Source organism: Sapajus apella, unplaced genomic scaffold (assembly GCF_009761245.1).
Source record: "Sapajus apella isolate SASKATOON/1434 unplaced genomic scaffold, GSC_monkey_1.0 scaffold134, whole genome shotgun sequence".
Classification (NCBI taxonomy): domain Eukaryota; kingdom Metazoa; phylum Chordata; class Mammalia; order Primates; family Cebidae; genus Sapajus; species Sapajus apella.
The window spans coordinates 207,510-227,099 of record NW_022437074.1 but is presented as its reverse complement, the minus strand read 5'-3'; the positions used below and the strand labels follow the sequence as shown (position 1 = coordinate 227,099).

The 19,590-nt window shown below is 45.1% G+C and overlaps 1 protein-coding gene across 2 annotated transcripts in view; it reads right to left on the bottom strand.

The window, feature by feature from the left end:
- NCK2 (NCK adaptor protein 2) overlaps positions 1–16,592 on the bottom strand; it is a 146,441-nt gene extending 129,849 nt beyond the window's left edge. For both annotated transcript variants that reach the window (XM_032262990.1, XM_032262993.1), the window contains exon 1: positions 16,331–16,592. The gene's annotated coding sequence lies outside the window, so the exon portion shown is untranslated. The remainder of the gene's footprint in view (positions 1–16,330) is intronic.
- Between the last annotated feature and the right edge of the window lie 2,998 nt (positions 16,593–19,590).

Sequence of the window (19,590 nt, the reverse complement as noted above, 5' to 3'; positions counted from 1 at the left end):
GCCAGGTGATCAAGGTCAACATCAACCATCATAAGCCATGCTGATCTCATGGACCGTTGATACAAAATGGCACATTACCTTGGTGGCCTTCCTCCTCAAACGGGTAACTCCAGACTAATCACGAGAAAAACATCTGACAACTCTCAACTGAGGGACAGTCTATAAAAAAAACCTGAAAAGCAGTTTTGCTCCTCAAAGCTGTCAAGTCATCAAAAACAAGGCAAGTCTAAGAAACTGTCCCAGAGCAGTGGTGCTATGGAGACTAAATGAAGTGTACCCTGCATGGGATCCTGGGACAGAAAAAGGGATGTTGGGGCAAATAAACCATGAACTTTACTTAACAATAATGTACCAATACTATTTCAGTAACCAATGTACTAGAGTAATGTAAGATGCTAATCACAGGGGAAAGTGGATGCTGGTTCTATCAGAATTCTCTGTTATCTTTGAAACTTTTCTGTAAATTTAAAACCTATTCTAAAATTAAGGGCTTACTTAAAAACATGTATCATATGTTTTTATGTGTAATATCATATAAAAGCCTGTATGCACAAGGCAACATGATTTTCAACAATAACAAATGATGCTTTGGAAAAGTTAATTTCTCTGTGCTCAACAAAAGGAGATAAATACCCCTATTGATCAGTTTAATACACTAACGGGACGGTATTACAAGGTTGAAATGCCATACAATTTTCTGCTTTCTCCAGAGAACATATTACGTGTACTTGAATATGTAAAATGATATACTGCATGAGTTTATGAACAAATAAAAAATCTTGCTTCCCTGAATGAGACCAAATAAAGACTTAACACATGAAATTCTCTCCTTCTGAAGGCCCGAGAACCAGGAATCTAGGTATTCCATCAATCTTTAAAATTGTATCACAAACTCAGATCTCAAATTAAATTCTCATTATTCTCAAATTAAGTTCATTCAAAACACCAAGCATTAATTATACTCTATCGCTAATTAATGATAGTAAATCGCCAAACCATTTTACATTAATCCATGTCACCAAAAGCTAAGGGAAATGTCTGCTGGTTCAGTATCAAATAGAAGACAAATCACTAATTATGATTTTACTAGTTCTGAATGCTAGCATTAATTTAGTTTCAGATGTTAAACAGAGCTTAAATGTAAACCCTGAAACCATTACAAACCTTTGGAAAATAGTTTTGTAACAACTTACTGTCATAACAGCACAGTAATCTGGGTACTGGATAGAAGTACTAGTCTTGGCTACTGAGTAGAAGTCAAGAAGTTGAAACACTGGATTTAAAAAATACAAAAATGGGCTGGGTGCGGTAGCTCATGCCTATAATCCCAGCGTTTTGGAAGGCCCAGGCAGGCGGATCACAAGATCAGGAGTTTGAGACCAGCCTGGCCAACATGGTGAAACCCAGTCTCTACTAAAAATATAAAAATTAGCCGGGGGTGGTGGTGCACACCTGTAGTCCCAGCTACTTGGGAGGCTGAGGCAGAAGAATTGCTTGAACCCAGGAGGCAAAGGTTGCAGTGAGCCAAGATCGTGCCACTGCACTCCAACCTGGACAACAGAGCGAGCCTCTCTCTCAATAAAAAAATACAAAAATGGGCCGGGCGCGGTGGCTCACGCCTGTAATCCCAGCACTTTGGGAGGCCTAGGCGGGTGGATCACGAGGTCAAGAGATCAAGACCATCCTGGTCAAAATGGTGAAACCCCATCTCTACTAAAAATACAAAAAATTAGCTGGGCATGGTGGCGCGTGCCTGTAATCCCAGCTACTCAGGAGGCTGAGGCAGGAGAATTGCCTGAACCCAGGAGGCGGAGGTTGCGGTGAGCCGAGATTGCGCCATTGCACTCCAGCCTGGGTAACAACAGCGAAACTCCGACTCAAAAAAAAAAAAAAAATACAAAAATGAACATCTACAATGGAGTAAGAAATAAACTAAATTTCCAAACACAGCTCAAATGAAACCATCAATAGGATAAAAAACAAACCTGTAAAAGGTGTTCACAGGATTGATTTGCAATATTCATTACTAACCCAAAAGAAATAATGTGATTAAATTACTTACATCTCTATATCAAATGTGATGGCATAATGCATTTACACTTCCTTATAAAAAATACGGAAGTATTAGTGTGCTGACATCTGTATTCCATTCACAGCACCAAGTAGTTTTACTCATTTTTAAGAGATAAACCTCTTAAGCAATAAACAACATATAAGTAGAGTTCACATTATCTGAAAATTGACCCACAAATCATGTGCTCATCCTAGGCAAACTCACTGAGCTTCATCCAGGCCCTGGAATAGTAACAGCCATCACAGCATGAGAGAATAGAGGTGCTTTGTCCCAGCTGTGGGAGTGACCTGGCTTACAACTGGCATGAGGAATGTCTCAGCTCAGGTGATAATTCCAGTATCCAGGGGTTGCCCGTGCACTGAAGAGCTTCTGAGGATCTTGAAAAAACTATCCTCCAGAAAGCTTCAAATGAATTCTTCCTGGTCTTGGGGGTAGGTGAGAGATTTAGAGGAGGACTTCCCATATGTGCTTCCTCCACCCAGAGATCGGGAAAGTCATTTTCCATACTTGCTAACTAAGATTAGGAGTGTATTGTGAGCTTGTAAGATCTTCATATTGGTTTACAGGCTCCCTGAGGGCTGCTGTTCGTGTGGTTTGCTGTGGTTTTCCCATGGCACCCAGCACAGTGCCTGGCCCACAGCTGGTCCTTTGTAGGTATGAAGTACAGGCACACAACTGAGTGAAACCACAGCCAGGAGAGCAGTCCGACCTGTCGGTGGCATCAGGATGAACAATGCCGCCTTTCCACATCTCTGGACGTGTACAGTTCCAGCCCTCCTAACTACATTCAGAGAAAAGCAACGGCAACATCAGCTTACACATAAGTCAGTTCATGCCATGCTGCTTTGAAGAAAAAACATCCCCTAATAATCAAGGGTGTGTTCCATCCCTATTTTAACACGGAAAGTCAGGGCTATAAAACGCTGTAAAAGTACATTATAGGCAAACCCTAGTTTCACAGAAGACAAAACAGAGATCAGGAGAGTTTAAAAATTAGCTATGCAACTTTAGCCAAATTAGTAGCAAAGAAAAAGGAGTCACTACATCTCTATTTCTCATATGAATCAAGATTGCTGAAGTTCAGAGTTACACAAGCCATTAATAAAGTTCAGAATGGGGCCAGTTGTGGTGGTTCACATCTGTAATCCCAGCACTTTGGGAGGCTAAGGTGGGCAGATCACCTGAGGTTGGGAGTTCGAGACCAGCCTGACCAACATGGAGAAACCCCATCTCTACTAAAAATAGAAAATCAGCCAGGCATGGTTGCGCCTGCCTGTAATCCCAGCTACTTGGGAGGCTGAGGCAGGAGAATCACTTGAACACAGGAGGCAGCGCAGACCATTGCACTCCAGCTTGGGCAACAAGAGTGAAACTTCGTCTCAAAAAATAAAAAATAAAATTCAGCCCGCCCGCCCTCCCTCCCTTCTTTCCTTCCTTTCCTCTCTTTCCCTCCCTGTTTCCTTTTTCTTGCTGATTTTATGCAAAGGGCTAGCATTCTCATCGCTCTCTTTTCAGGTTTAATCCTTATTTTAATAAAGTTTTCAAGCAAAAAGTTAAAATAAATAAATAAATAAAATAAAGTTCAGAATGATACTGTTTGAATCCAACTCCCATTGTAATGGAAAGCCAAGCAGTCACTGCACAAAGGCAAATGTTATGAGGGAGGAGGGAACTTCAATAACATCAATATAAAGTCAGAATGAAGTCCAGGGCCTGCCACTCAGGGGCTGGGGCATCCCACAGGCCACAGGGCTTGCGCCTGACATCTCCCCATGGCCACTCACCACAGAACCCCAGTGGGCCAGTCACTGTGCCCTGGTGAGGGGCCCGCACTTTCCTCACCTAAAACAGGGCTAATTAACAACACTGGCCTCCCTCTTCCTGACAAAGTTAGAATCAAATGATACAAAGGGTGCAAGTAATAAAGAGATACACGCATTGTCCCAAAGCTGCAACTTCAGAACTTCCAATCTGTCCAAGGAATTACTATTAATTTCTCTCTCAGAGGTCTTTCTCAGTCCACTTGAGATGGGACGATTGAGGAAAAGATTGATTGTAATTTTAACCATCTAAACCAAGGAAAGCTCAAAATTTTGCAAAGTGCTGATTTTGTGTTTCACAGAAACAGAACAGGAAGAGAGGGGTAAGAAGCAACAAAGTCAAAAGGAAGAACAATAGAACAGGAAATAATTCATACAAAGCAAACAGTGAGAAAGCCAAAAGAACTTCTAATTGACAGCTCTCTTCATCTCTAGGCTTATCCTACTTGATCAAGTAAGGGCCTATTTAAAAAGAAAAAAAGTATGTTCAGACAGCAATATCATATGCTAGGCCAGGTAATAGGCAGCTTTGTAGACACTGGGAGTCGGCGACTAGCAGCCAGATTAGAATTTCCCCTTTCCTTTTCCCTTCGTAAGGTCTAATTTGTGATATTTTTAGTCTCTCTCCCCTGAGGAGTTTATTTTACAACTATACAAAGAAGGAAATTAAACATTCAAAAGCTAACATATGTGACCAGCTCAAAAAATTATCAGGCTGAACCTAGATTCCTATGAACCTTGGTAACAACAAAGACAAATTTGCTTCTATAGACAATCACCAGCGTAAGGCTTCTGAGCTGAGAAAACAGATGTCTTTGATTAGGCCAAACTCTGAAAATCAATTACTTATTAAAAGTAATTGATAAAAGCTCCCTCATTACTTCCACGTCAGTGGGCATTGTGAGGGGAATGTACTTTTATCACATCCTGGCAAGATATCAAAATGTTTCCTACAAAATCAGCGTTTTGTATGTTTACGATTGAAAGATTGATTGTACTTTATGTATGTTTATTTATCATTGAAATATGCTGAATGAGAAAATAAGAAAGTAACGTATGCCATCAGTTTAACACTAGTATTATTACAGATAAAAAAAAAAACACAGCTAAATCAGTTACATTACAGTTTCTCCCTTGCATACTTTAACTGCATACATGTATAAATCATGTTTAGATCTCCATATATGTATTTTTTCACGTTTATTAAAATGGAGGAAAAATTGATCTCCAAAGGCAACTGTGTGAAGGAATGTATGTGCCCCTGACTTAAACATTTAAATAAAGCAGAGCAGCATTCACTTATATCAAGGTTGCTTAAATACTGACGTTTGAGCTAGTTAATTCTTTGTGGTGGAGGCTGTCCTATGCATTGCAGGATATTTGGTAGCATCCCTGGTCTAGCATCCCACTAAATGCCAGTAGCACCCCACAGCCATGACAATTAAAAATATCTCCAGACATCGCCAAATGTCCACATGGGCAAAACTGCCCCAATTGAGCGCCATTAATTTATAGACATGGGTTCAAGTCTCAATTAAGTTTCTCAAAATACTAACATTTAAAAAGGTATTTGTGTACCTGCACAAGTAAATTGTTTCTACTTCCCAATCTAGTTCTAATAACGAATAAGATCTAAAATGAATGAGAAGCCCTATGTACGAACATGCAGTGTGTTAGAAACATATTTTCTTCCTTAGACATGGAACCCTCATCAACCGGAGGCATTCATGAAAGGAAACCTACTTCTTACAGAAGACGGAATCAGCCACACCCACTGGGACGGCTGAGGGATGATGAGGTGCTTGGCACAATCAAGTTAAGAAGCAACAAATTCAACACTAGACATCCAATACATAGGTGATCAATCAACCGAGCTTTTGTTCTACCCAGCAAATCTTCAAAATGACAATCGACAGCATGGTGCCTGACACCCTCCTCTTTCTTTTAAAGATGATAATGCCACCGTTTCTTCATAGTCACCTCTGGGTCTTGTCTACTAAACCATGTAAAATAGAACTAGTAAGAAAACTATGAAAAGGGAGCTGAAGCAAGACAGATGGCTTAATTTAAGGGAAGAGAACCTTGTAAATCCAGGTTAGGAAGGTCCTAAGAAGACAATAACAAAAGTACATAAAGGAAAGGTCATACGAGTGCAGTAACAAAGACACATGGGAAACAGACACACTTTAATATACATGGTGTTCAGGGTGGGGGAGATGGCATGAGGGGAGTCACACACAAATGTGAAAAGTGAAAGGAGAGCCAGAAGAATACAAAGAAAGAATGGAAATGGCTGGATTGAAAAAAAAATCTGTTTTTATAACCATCTTTCTAGATTCTGCTACCAAGTTTGTTTGTTTAAGTCATTTAATGCAAATTCACTCTTCACCTATATTAAATTTCCCAAAAACTGTCTCTAGCAACTCAGTGAATCCCTTGTTATTTAAAAATACTCAAGCAGCTTGTGGTTTTTATGTCAATGTCTCCAAGCTGGCTTCCATCATGCAGAACAGCAAAAGAAAAAAAAAAAAAAGAGGAGAGAGGGGGACTGTTTTATTACCAAAGCAGCCCTCCCCCAGACACACACAAACAGGGATACAAGCTTTTAAAGTGATTGTCCTTAAAATGAAGACAGCTGACGAGAGGGAAAGCATGAAAGAGACAGCAACTGCTCTTCTCTCCGGCAGCCAGGCTCATAAGTGACATAATTAAAATATTTGTTGACTTGCAGACATCCTTAAATACTCAGCCAAAATTCTTAAGATATTAAATGGAGACACAACCTTTAAGGAAAATCGAAGGAGGCATTGATGGACTTTGTCCTCTAAGATGGGCATGTGCTTCTTTTTAGCCATCCCCCTGTGATCTCGCCACCATCTAACTTTTCACTTCCTGGCTGCCCCACCATTGCTGGGAAATTAAGCATGTTTAAGTAAACAAATCTTTGCCACTACACATCCTGGAACCTGCTACGTATAGAAGTGGCCACATGAGAGGCAGTGTAATTGCAAATCTAAACCTGTGAGTTGAAAGAAGCTGCCCAAGTTGCAGCCCCTCTGAAACTTGGAATATGCAGGAGCTTCTCCCAACAGAGATGCCAGACTCAGTCTATCTCAGTCCCCTCTGCTCCAGAGAGGGCTGCTCAACCCTCTGATGGCCCCCAACGGTCCTCTCAACACAAAAGGGTAGGTTCAAGAGGCTGGCACAGACAACTCACTTGGAAGGGCAGCCAGTGTCAGAGTTCCCATCAGGACCTGTAGCAGCAGTTTCCCAAAAATCCACACTTGGACTTGACCTGGCCTCTCTCACAACCTCAGAAGCAGATTCCAAAGCCACCCTGGAATTCTTCAAGACCTTCCCAGATGTCATAAAAGCACAAAGGAAAAGGATTTGGTATGTCCAGCTACAAGGTTTTCATCAAGAATCTAATTGCCTATCTTTACTTCAACAATAGCAACTCATTAAAGAAAAACAGCAGCAAAAATGGCCTCATGCAAGCTATTCCAACAGCATAGAGGTCCAGGGCCACTTGGAAGAGTGAGAAGACATACACTCCTGTTTCCTCAGTCCCCAGTGTGGAGGAGACAAGGGTGGGGACCCACCACACAGCTGCTGATGAAGAGGCACAACACACAGGCATCTGTGATGGCACCTACATGGCCGCTTGAGCTAATACATTGTGACTGCAACAGAAAATACTCCCTTTCTCCCAGTGGCACTGCAGTTCCCTCCAACAGCGGTTCTCTCCAGGGGATGCTGGTGCTTCCTGCTGAGTTGGAGACTTGGGCAGGTGGAGGACCACCAGCCTACAGAACACGGCAAGGGGGTTGGGTGGGAGAAGCAGCAAGGCCAATGGTGTCCACTGACGACGGTCCAAGGCTTCCCTTCCTCCAAGGTATCAGTTACTCATTATGTCCTTCCAAAGTCCAGTGCCTTCCCCAACCACTTGGCTGATAAGGGCTTCCCAGAATGAACCTGTATCCAAGCTCCACTCCTTATCAATGATTTTCCACCAATGTTTCTCAAATCTTACACCATAATAAAAGTTTATGATTCTGTTTAATGTATTTTCTGATACATCTTAATGAAGGGATGGTGGCCAGCTTGGTCAGAGTCTAGCTGTGGAACCTCAGACATGGCAGCCCTTTCCTTAGCCATGAGGGTACAAACAGAAAGTAACCACGTGCTCTGTGAGGACCCAATGAGTTATTACGTGTAAATAAAGTGCTTAGAACAGTGATTACTCTGTGTGTGTGTGTCCCCGTGTGTGAGGGAAGAAGCTAATGTTCACTTTAAAAACATATGATTTTAGATTGTACTTAACATGTATCAGAAATATGTTGAATACTACAGATGACTACATATAGAAAACAGACTACTATTCAGCCATAAAAAAGAATGAAATCGTATCTTTTGCAGCAACACAGACAGAACTGGATGCCATTATCCAGATGGAACCAGAGACCTGAAGTGTGATAGGATGGGAAGGGATTACTCAATGGATACAATGTATGTTACTTGAGTGATGGATACAATAAAAACCCTGACTTCACCACTAGGCAATCTATGTAACAAAATAACACTTGTACCCATAACTGTATACAATTTTTTTTTTTTTTGCCTTTCCTGAGGTGCTGAACAAAGTCTTTAAAAAGAAATGTGTTGAACACTGACATACAAAAATGTTATTTTACACTGGTAACTTAACTTCTAGTATTCAAAGCACATTTTTAAATAATTGTAAAAGGAACAAGGTATTTTGATGACACATTCAGTTTTAACTGAATCTGATTTTAGTGCCCTAAAACATCACGCACTGAGTGCATGAAGTAGGACATTACTCCTTATATTTAAAAAGGTTACACCTTTCCCAATAAAGCACAATAATAATTACCATTATAATTACTCTACATTGTTTCCACCTTGTCTCTAGTTATCTCAATTTTGGAAAACAGACAGCAAATGCAGCTTAAATCATGAAAAGTGTATAGACCCACACTCTGCAACAAGGCTGGTACCACGTGTGGCTACCAGCCACTCAAAATGCAGTGAAAGGGAGCCAAGAGGTGCAGTAAATGTATACACTATATGCTGTATTTCAAAGCCCTCACACAAATAAAAGAATGTGAATTATCTTATTAATTACAATTTACATTGATTGCATATAGGAAGAGTTTATATATATTGGGCAAAAGAAAATATATGATGAAAATTAGTAACACTTGTTTCGTTTTACATTTTTAATGTGGCTACCAGAACATTATGACTACATCCGGGGCTCGCATTTGTGGTTCACATTGTATTTCAAGGGGTCAGCACTGCTTGACAACCCATCAGTTCAAATGACATTTGCAGGAAGACAGTCCACATTAAAACACACACACGCACCATTTTCTGTACTTAGCCGCCCCTCCTCCCGTGACAGAGAGCCAGGCCCATGCTCAGTTCTACGCAAAGCTGCAGTGGGGAAGCCCTGCCATTACTGCACAGGAGAACCCTTCACCAGCAGCAATGGAGAGAAGTCTTTACAAACAAACTGATTATAAACTTAGTTTTGTTATCACAATTAGCAAACTATCAGTGGGCAGCCACAGATGACTTGTAGCTCAGCATGTGTGTATGTGGAGAAGGGGATATTTAGACACTGGGAGAAACAGAGAAGAAGCACAGTCGTGCATGCCCATGCCTGCCATGCTGGGGAGTTGAGACACTGACCTGAGGGCGATGGACAGCAGGTCGTGGCCAGACTATGAGGGTGTAGTCACCCTGGGACAGATTGGCAAGAATGGTTTTGATGTCCAAGGGAAAGAGAAAAAGGACAGCAGGGCTGAGATGTTAGATCTTTTGGAGGTAGAATCAACAGGAGTTGATAACTAGTTGAGAGGTGAGGGAGAATTCAAGGATGACCCAGTGATTCGGTGATGGGGAAAATAACTGAGAAGGCAGGCAGGTGGGAGGAGATGCTACAAATGGTTTGGGATGGCGGAAATGATCAGTAAGAACTTAGATAATTCAAATGAATGAATGAATGAATGTATGAACTGACTAAGGAACAAACAAAGCATGAATGAACATACAGCTCTGGAGCTAGAGGGAGGTCAGTCATGCAGGCACTGCCCCTGCCTTATGTCTGAACAAGGCAAACTAGCCTAGATCAGAAACATTCCAGCCGTGCTTGGGGTATACCTCACCACCGTCATGCACATTCTGCTAAGGGATGTTTGCTCATGTGGCAAAGACTGCACAATCACAGAGATGGTAGGCTCAGAGGGGACAGCCTCTCCACCCTGGCTGCCATCGGCCCCACCTCTTGCTTTGCTCTCTTTGTCCAGGGCTCAGAAAAGACTTTCCGGCCAGGCACGGTGGCTCACGCCTGTAATCCCAGCACTTTGGGAGGCTGAGGCAGGTGGATCATGAGGTCAAGAGATCGAGACTATCCTGGTCAACATGGTGAAACCCCATCTCTACTAAGAATAGAAAAAATTAGCTGGGCATGGTGGTGCATGCCCGTAATCCCAGCTACTCAGGAGGCTGAGGCAGGAGAATTGCCTGAACCCAGGAAGCAGAGGTTGCGGTGAGCTGAGATCACGCCATTGCACTCCAGCCTAGGTAACAAGAGCGAAACCACGTCTCAACAACAACAACAAAAAAGACTTTCCTTCGCATATCTCTGATATTTTATCATGGTCTCAGGCAGAGACAAACCAACCCCCAAGTAAGTGTCTCCCTACCTATGTAGAAGAGAAGCTTCCATAAATGAAATCAAGTCAAGATTTTTCTCTCTCTTCACTCTACTTAAAACTTTTCCAGCATTTGGAAGGCCAGCACCTCGTTCCCTGTTATGGGGTGCTACAACCAACATGTAAAGAGTTGACACTCCCTCCTTACTTGTGACTACTCCAACCATCCCCTGGTAGGTGTCCCCAAACAAACACAGATCTCAGATCAGGATAATGGGAGCACCAGGTCTTCCTGAAAGCACTAGCCCTGTTGTAGAACCTAGACAGACACACTGGGAAGAACTGAATTGTCCCTTCTAAATTCATATGCTGAAGCCCTAACCCCTAAGTGACTATATTAGGAGATAGGGACACTGGGGGAGGCAATTAAGGTTAAAAAAAAGGTCATAAGGGTGGGGCCCTGATCCAACAGGACAGATGTCCTTACAGGAGGAAGAGACACCAGCAGACCTCTCTCTCCCCATGCATTCACAGAAGGAAGGCTACATGAGGACACAAGAAGGCGAGCCAGGAAGAGACCCTCACCAGAAACCAGCCCTACTGGCCCCAGGATTATGGACTTCCAGCCTCCAGAACTGTGAGAAAATAAATAAGTGCAGCTTCAGCCACCCATTATGTTGTTGTGTGTCTATTTTGTTTGTTTGTTTTTGAGACAGGGTCTAACATCATCACCCAGGCTGGAGTACAGTGGTGCAGTCTCAGCTCACTGCAACTTCTGCCTCCTGGTTTCAAGCAATTCTTGTGCCTTAGCTTCCTGAGTAGTTGGGATTACAGGTGTGCACCACCGTGCCTGGCTCTTTTTTTGTTTTTTCTTTTCTTTTTTTTTTTTTTTTTGTGTGTGTGTTTTTAGTAGAGACAGAGTTTCACCATGTTGGCCAGGCTATTCTTGAACTCCTGATCTCAAATGATCTGCCCACCCTGGCCTTCTGAAGTACCAGGATTACAGGCATCAGCCACTACACCTGGCCTGTATGTTTTATTCTTACATCATCTGGAGCTGACTAATACAAGCACTAAAGAGGAATAAGCTCTCTCAACTTGAGGAGGCTTTCCAGGGTAACCTCAGCCTGTAACAGGATGTGAGGCTGACATTGCTGAGAGACTGACATTGCTCCTGCCGGCCTCCCCTCACACTGCTCAACCTCACAGTCAACTCACACCCAGAATCTGCTCCACCAATATCTGCACACAGCTGTGACATGGCAAAGGCAGACACCCGAGGACACTGTGTTCTGAAAACTGCCTCAAAAAAAAAACAACTCTACCCAGCAACGTGTTGGTATTCCTCATGTGCTGCCTGCAGGACTTACCCCTAAATTCAAGCTCTGTCACTCCCAATCTCCTACCTAGAAATAGGGGCCATAACCAAGGGTGCCATGTTATTCTGACTATTAAGTATGATGGTGCATGTGCAGAGGACTTTGCAAACGATGAATCAGCGTGCATGCACTAACACATGTCATTCTTCTCTCACCATGGCGTTTTAGGTCTTCACTAACAAATGGGCAGTATAAACACCCTGCCTTCCAAAACTGTCTCAAAAGAAACTGCAATACTTAAATTCGGAGTGCATTTGAAGCTTCTTTTCTTAAAAACATTACAAACACAATTGTAGAAAGAAGAGGTGACACAAATAACCAGGCCAGGATCACAAATGCTCTGCCCAGCGTTTCGAATTCAGGTTGATATGAACAGACTAACTTACAAAAGTAAACCATTCAGCCAGCCCACGAGGTAATGCAGTTGGGTATGCGTTTGGCTTCGTTTTTTTGTTGTTTTTCCTTTTAAATGTAGCTTCAGGACTACAAATGACTCACTTGACAAAAAATTTACCAAATAAAGAGGGCAACAGACCAAATTCTTCCATTGCCTGGACATCCTGAGGTCAAAGCCTTCCACAACAGACAGAGGTTCTGAGCAGATTTACAAGAATGCCAGAGATCTCTTAACACTCGCATCTCAGTGGGAGGCAAGAACCCCAACATTGACAGGCTGGGAACTCAATATTCACATACATATTCAATAAGTATTTGTTGCACACCCATTGTGTACAAGTGGCAAGACCAGTTTACCCCCAAGGGGTTCAGAATCTGTTAAAGAAAAGATGAATGCAAAAAAACAAAACAAAACAAAAAAAACCTTAGGGCAGAACATAGTGGCTCAAGCCTATAATCCCAGTATTTTGGAGGTCAAGGCAGGAGGATCACCTGAGCCCAGGAGTTTGAGACCAGCCTTCTGTAGAGACCCTGTCTCTACAAAATAAAAATAAAAAAATTCACTGGGCATGGTGGTACACATCTGTAGTCCCAGCTACTTGGAGGCCCAGGTGGGAAGACTGCTTGAACTGAGAAGTTCAAGGACGCAGTGAGCTGTGATTGTGCCACTGCACTCCAGCCTGGGTGACAGAGTGAGACCCTACCTTAAAAAAATTAAAAAATTTAAAAAAAAATGTAGGAAAGGTCATAGATGACAAATCAGGTACACAAAGAATGTGCTGTGGCAGTTCAAAGATGAAGTCATCCCTGTAGTTGGGAGTTGATAAGATGTGAGAAAGAAAAGAAAGAAGAGATGACCCTTGGGAAGAATAAGAACTCAGGACACTGAGGGGGCTGAGCCAAGGTGGAACACAGAGGCTGGTCAGGGACAGTGATGCTGTGTGACATCACTGTGACACTGCTACCTCAGTCAAAATCACTTTCATTTCCACAGTTTCAAGGACTGAGATTGTTGAGGTAGGAACGTATGTGCCAACGCACGTGTGTGCAGCTGTGTATCACTGGGCAGAGGTATTACTTGCTAATGTTCATTTACCTTCAGAAATAAACATACTTCGGGAAATGCTCAAAGGAAAACACAGGAAAAGAAAAAAAGAGTCTAAATTTTTTAATTGTGCTCCTATATAGCCTAAAGAAATGCAAAACTAGTTTTGCTTTCGCTGCATACTTTTACAACCAGTTAAAAGGCTGTGATGACCTTCTTCTGAGTTGCTTTAACTCACAGATGGAACACCACACATGAAATCATGTTTTAGCTTAGGCCCTTTGAAACGTGCCGTGAAGTATTTCTATCACCCATTTTAGGAAAGAGAAACCATTTGGAAGTGCCACTCACAACCCCTCAGGATGGCAAAACTAATTTCCTAAGCCTCTGGGGTGAGTTGTAGGGAGTTTCCAGTTCATTTGTGAAAAAAGTTAGCTTACTTGTTTTCCCAAACAACGCTCATCATCCTCCCCTGCAGTTCCAGCAAGCAATTTTGAGCTCTTCAGTCATTAACCCTCATTTTTAATATCAGAAAATAATTTCCACAAGCCCTGTCTTCCCCAGCACACATGGCAAGCCAGTCTGAGCAGTCAGAAAAATGGGTGTCCCATAGAGCAACACAGCCTGATCTAGTCAGGGCAAATTAAGCTAGTGCAAGTGATCAAGTAAAGGAATCCAGTGCATTCTGTGCCATTCAGGGAGTCTTAGGGTATTAGAAAAGGTTATCCAGTCTGTGCACAGGCAAGGAAGACTTCCAGTGTATTTAATATGGATGATAGTGCATTTCTCAAATATAGTACTGTGTACATAAGATCTGCTGTGTTTTGGAAAAGCCAAATAACCCAAAATGTAAATGACAGCGCCTGGGTAAATACAGCAGGGTCAAACAGAGCAGGGATGAAGAAGATTTAAGTATGTAGTGTGTCCTAAGCAAAACATAAAGCCTGAAAACTGAGCACAGCTACCTGAAAGGGGCCTTCAGCAAGTCCCACTATTAATAGGGTCAGTTTCTCCACAACTGGACGGAGGGGTTTATGCAGCAGCCAACTCTCCCTGATGGTAATTTGTGACCCAATTTCATCCAGTGTTTCATGATCAATCCCCCTGAATGTTTATAAAGCAGTAAAGAAGCTCAGAATCCATGCAAGGCTTCCAGGACAGAAAGTGGGCCAGGCACCTCCACAGCTTCCCATGGTCAAAGTTCTCAATTTCAGCCTCAAGTAGCCGCCGAAAGAACACTAAGATTCTGCCACCATCTCAAACCAAAACTACATCTAACCAACCTCCAGGGGAGAAAATACTGAGGTAGGATTTTCCCTTCTTGTCACTTCTTCACAAGCAGGGTTAACGCTTGCTTCACAGGAAATCCCTGTTCTAAACATCAAAAAACCTACATGTCTAGCCCAATCTCCAGATGAAATGCATTTCTTCTCCATGTGTCTGTCCTGTGACTGCCGTTCTCTTTACAGGAACCTCGCACTGGCTTGAATCCTGTTACTAATTCACCTGTTTATCTATGAACGCTTGGAAAGTGAATTGAGGGAATGTTCACAAGCACAGTTATGTACTGTTAAGTTAATGTAGCCCAGGTTAATTTCATTTTCAGTCACTTTCAGACTCCATAACTACATCCAAAACAGAAGCATGAAACACGCCCTGGATCACTTTCATTCCTACACAAAATCCCTTCCGAGAAGCAGGGACTGGGCCTGGGGCCTGGGCCAGGAAGGGACTCCCCTACCTGTGGGTCCCGAGCAAGCCACGCCCACTGGCTTCTCTGGCTAGTTTCTTTCTGGGTCGAAGGAGGGAGCTGGCCCATACGATATTTTAAGCCCCTCAAGCCCACACTAGGGCCTGCTCATCCCATTATGCAGATGCAAACTTGGCAGAAGCAACCTTAAACCTGTTGGTAAAATAAAGCCAAAGAAAGGGGAATCTGCCAACCTGAATTGTCTGAAGTGGCCAAGGCCGACTCCACGCACGCTCGGCTTTGTCCCTGAAGCTGTTACAGTATTAGTTTAAGTCAGGTGCCTGGGGTCCACCAGCCAATGACCCCTAGCACTCAGAGCAGACCTTCACAGAGATCCTTATTGTCTACAAGTTGAAGTGTGTGGCAAATTAAACCCCTCCACACAATGCCAAGCTAACTGCGTTCATAAGGGAGTTACCGTAGTCCATGCCTTAAAACTCACACATCAAATGTTTCCAGAACGACTCGGTGGTTAAATCGCCCTGAAACAAACCGAGAGGCCGAGCGATTGTGAGAAACTTTGGTTCAGGTGGCTGTAAGAGTCCTGTAAATCTGGGGTAGGGCGCAGAGCCTGAAGCCGGGCACAAAAGCTCCCTTCGCCAACGCGAGGACCTCCTTTATGCGATGTGACAGCAGCTTTGTGCGCGATCATAAATAGTTGTAATAAACACAGTTAAGTTCTCCCGGTCGATCGCGGCCTCCCCAGTCCCTGTGCCGGGGCCCTGCGATCCACGGCTATTCTTCCCCAGCACACGCGCCCTGGCGACCCTGGCCACTGCACGGTCCTACGCTAGCCCCAAGCTCCGTTCCAGCCGCCGGCCAGCAGGCCAGGAGCTGCCTGCACACCCAGGGGTCTCGAGTCCCCGGGCCCCGCCGCCGGGCCCCCTGCCCTGATCCCCGCCTGCGCCCTTGGCGGGCGTCCCCGCCCCTGCGCCGGCCCCCGATGACTGGGGGTGGGGAAGGGAAGGCGGGCAGGAAGGTGCCGAGCCGGGAGGTACGGGGCAGCCCGCGGTCGGGGGCGCCCAGGCCGCGGCGGGGCCGAGAGCACCGGTGGGGCGCGGAGGGGACCCGCTCTCCCAAACCATTCCCGGGCGCGCCCCGGCCAGCGAGCCCCGTCAAGCTCCCAACTCCGTCCAACGGCCCCAAGTTGGCGGCCCCCGCCCCGCTCCCGCCGGGCCGCGCTTACCTCGCCGCGGGCCGCCCGCGGAGCCGGAGGGCAGCGGCGTGGGTCCCGGGGCGGCGGCCGCGCTGCGCCCGCCCAGGCGCCGCTCTTTGTCTGCGCCGCTCCCTCCTCCCGCCGCCGGGCGGATGCTGCCGGCCCGGGCGGACCCCACCGGCCCGGGCGCCGGGAGCCTCCCTGCCGCCGAGCCCTCCCCTCCGCCCGCCGCCCGCTCGGCCGCGCGGCTCCGGCCTGACGATCCCAGCGGCGGCGGCGGCGGCAGCGGCGGCGGCGACCCTCCCCCGGCGCTCAGCGCCCGCCTCCTCCGCGCTCTTCCTCCTCCTCCCGCGCTCCTCCCCGGCCGCGCCGTGACGCCGCCCAGGGGCCGGCCCAGGCCCCGGCGCGCGGGGCGGGGATCCGAGACCCACCTAGGGCGCCCCCCGCCGCCACCAGTCTCCGCATCTGGGTCCCGGTAAGCGCGCCGGGTTAGAGCAGGACTGGGTGACGCTCCGCTCTGCAGGCGCAGCGCGGGCCGGGAGTCCGGTGCAGAAAAGGGTCCCCACGCCCGAAATTGCGCGCGGGCTGTGGGTGGGGAGGAGAGTGAAAACCCAAGCGGTAACTTCCAGCCTCGGATGACTACCGGGTGGGCTTTGCGTGCTCTTTTTTGTTTGTTTGATGTTCTTATCACGAAGCTCTAGTTGCTGGGCAGCCGCCCCCGTCCAGGAAGCATTCCCACGGCACTCAGCGAAGCAGGCCTGTTGTCCATCAGAAAAGTGACTTGTATAAAAATGTCACTTCCTCCCTGTAATTGCTTGTGGGCATTTTTATTTATTTGCCTTGCATCTATTTACTTTCCCAACCAGACACGTTTTTAGTCCATCGTCCCGTCCGAGGCACTTCCTAAAAGGAGAGGAAACTCGACCTCTGTTGCCTCACAGGCATCCAGGCCAGCCCCAGCCAGTGGAATCCTGGTTGCACACCCGTGGGGCAGAACCCGAAGAGGAGCTGCCCGAATGGGCCCCTAGAAGGAGTGTCGCTAATGGTGGGACCGTTCAGCCCACACAGCCTCAAGTTGTGGCTAACCTGTAAACAAACTTGGAAGATTAAAACCCAAGACCAAGGGGAAAAACACAAGCTTCCCTTTCACAAGCACATTCATCTGGATGTCTTTTCTCCTACCCATGTGATTTCCCTAAGGAAATTCTAATATTCAAATAATTCTGATTTCCTGGCAGGATAGCCTGCATCCATGCTAATAAGATTCTTTCTTAGGCTCCTGGTCTCTGCTTACTATTAAGGCAATAATAACCTACCCAAGGTTATAAAGCAGTATTATTTGATTCACTCATCTCCTGCCTCTTCCAGAAAGGAAGTATCCTAGGATAGGTAACTAGAGTCACTGTAGTTTTGCAGTCAGCCAGGTGAGTGACCGTTGACTTCCTGAACTGTGTAATTTCACACAGGTGGGCCTTAGCCTTTCTAAAATCTGTCAAATGGGGAGTTTTTTTGTTTCTGTTTTTGTTTTTTGTTTTTTTTTTTTTGAGACAGTCTTGCTCCGTTGCCAGGCTGGAGTGCAGTGGCGCGATCTTGGCTCACTGTAACCTCTGCCTGCCCGGTTCAAGTGATTCTGCCTCAGCCTCCGCAGTAGCTGGGACTACAGGTGCCCGATACCACGCCCAGCTAATTTTTGTATTTTTAGTAGAAATGGGGTTTCACCATGTTGGCCAGGATGGTCTCGATCTCTTAACCTCGTGATCTGCCCGCCTCGGCCTCCCAAAATGCTGGAATTATAGGTGTGAGCCACCGCTCCTAGCCAGAAGATAATATTTACGTATGTCCTATGTGAAGTACCCTGACAGTAGGTAGCCCGCAATAGCTCAGTAAGTGGAAGGAGGCACAGTGCACTGAGCAGGGATCAGATACAAGCTCAAGGAATCTGAACAGCCTTTTTTTCCTTTGTTTTGACCTTGTGAAAGAAGCTACTTCAGTTCATCCTTTTGGAAAAGTCCTGTGTTAAAAATACCTAGTTTACAATAAGGAAAGAAGAATTCTAGTCTGCCCAATTTTAAATTAGTTTTCTCAAAATAAGTATAACAATATTGACCCAGTTTTTAGCTTGTTTGCTTTGTAAACTTTCAATGAATCATGGTTCTTGCATGCCTTTTCCTCCTCTGACTTTTTAGAAAGTCACCAATGTCAGTCTCGATCTAAATCCAGTGGCTTTTTATCAATATCTATGCAGTTTTCTAAAATATGTGGCATTTCTGCTATTTCCTGAAACACCATCATCTTTTCATTCATCAAACATAGCCAGTTCTGATTCTCTTGCCTTTCTGACCTGCCCATCTCTGCCTCCTCTAGAGAGTTTGTTGTCTTCCCACCCTCTAAAAGTTATATCCCCAAGGCAGATAGTGGCCCTTTGTTTTTATTCTGATATACACCTCTTTATTTAAGAGAGTTGACTATTTTTTGTATGCTCCCTGTTTAAACTTTCATTGATTAACTCCCAGACCTGTAGCCATAGAGAGCTCCCCAGCGAATCAGCAGAGCTCCCCAGCGAATCTTCACTTCCTACACATGGCCCAGCATCTCTTCCGAGTCACCATGTTCAGAATGAAACTTATCTCCTTCCCAGACCAGCTCCTCCGCTCACAGTTTCAGGCCTGGCCAAGAGTCTACCAGGCACCTCAGCTCCTGGGAGAAACCTCGGTGTCATCTTGGCTTTTCCTTCCCTGTCTCCAAGTTCTCCCCAAGAAAAGCCAGGAGAGGACTGAATGACACCAAGACCCCTTGCAGTCTATCCCCATGGTTGAGTTCTGGTGATTCTTAAACATCTTTTTTACTACACCTTCCTTTCCATTTCCATCACTGGCAACCTAACTTATACATCATTCCTAGCAAGACTTGTAATGTACCTTGATTGAATTCTTGATGTATATCATCTCTAATCCATGCACAATAGTATTATCACTATTTTGCAGATGAAATCACTTCAATAGTGGATCAAAGAACTGGGGTCAGAACTGCACATTCCTGACTCCAAAACTCTTGTTCATTTCTCCACACCTACTGCCTTCCAACTGATCTACCATTACTTCTTCTATCCCTCAGATTTACACTGGACATCAGCGTCATCCTAACCTTCCTACAAATTGCTTCCATTTTTCCCTGGTTGTGCTCAAGAACTTTCCATGGCTCCACATTGCTCACCACGGTCTCCTCAAAAGTCATCTGATGACAGAAGACTTAACATTTTCCCCAAGTGAGGCTGGGAGATTTTGCCCCGA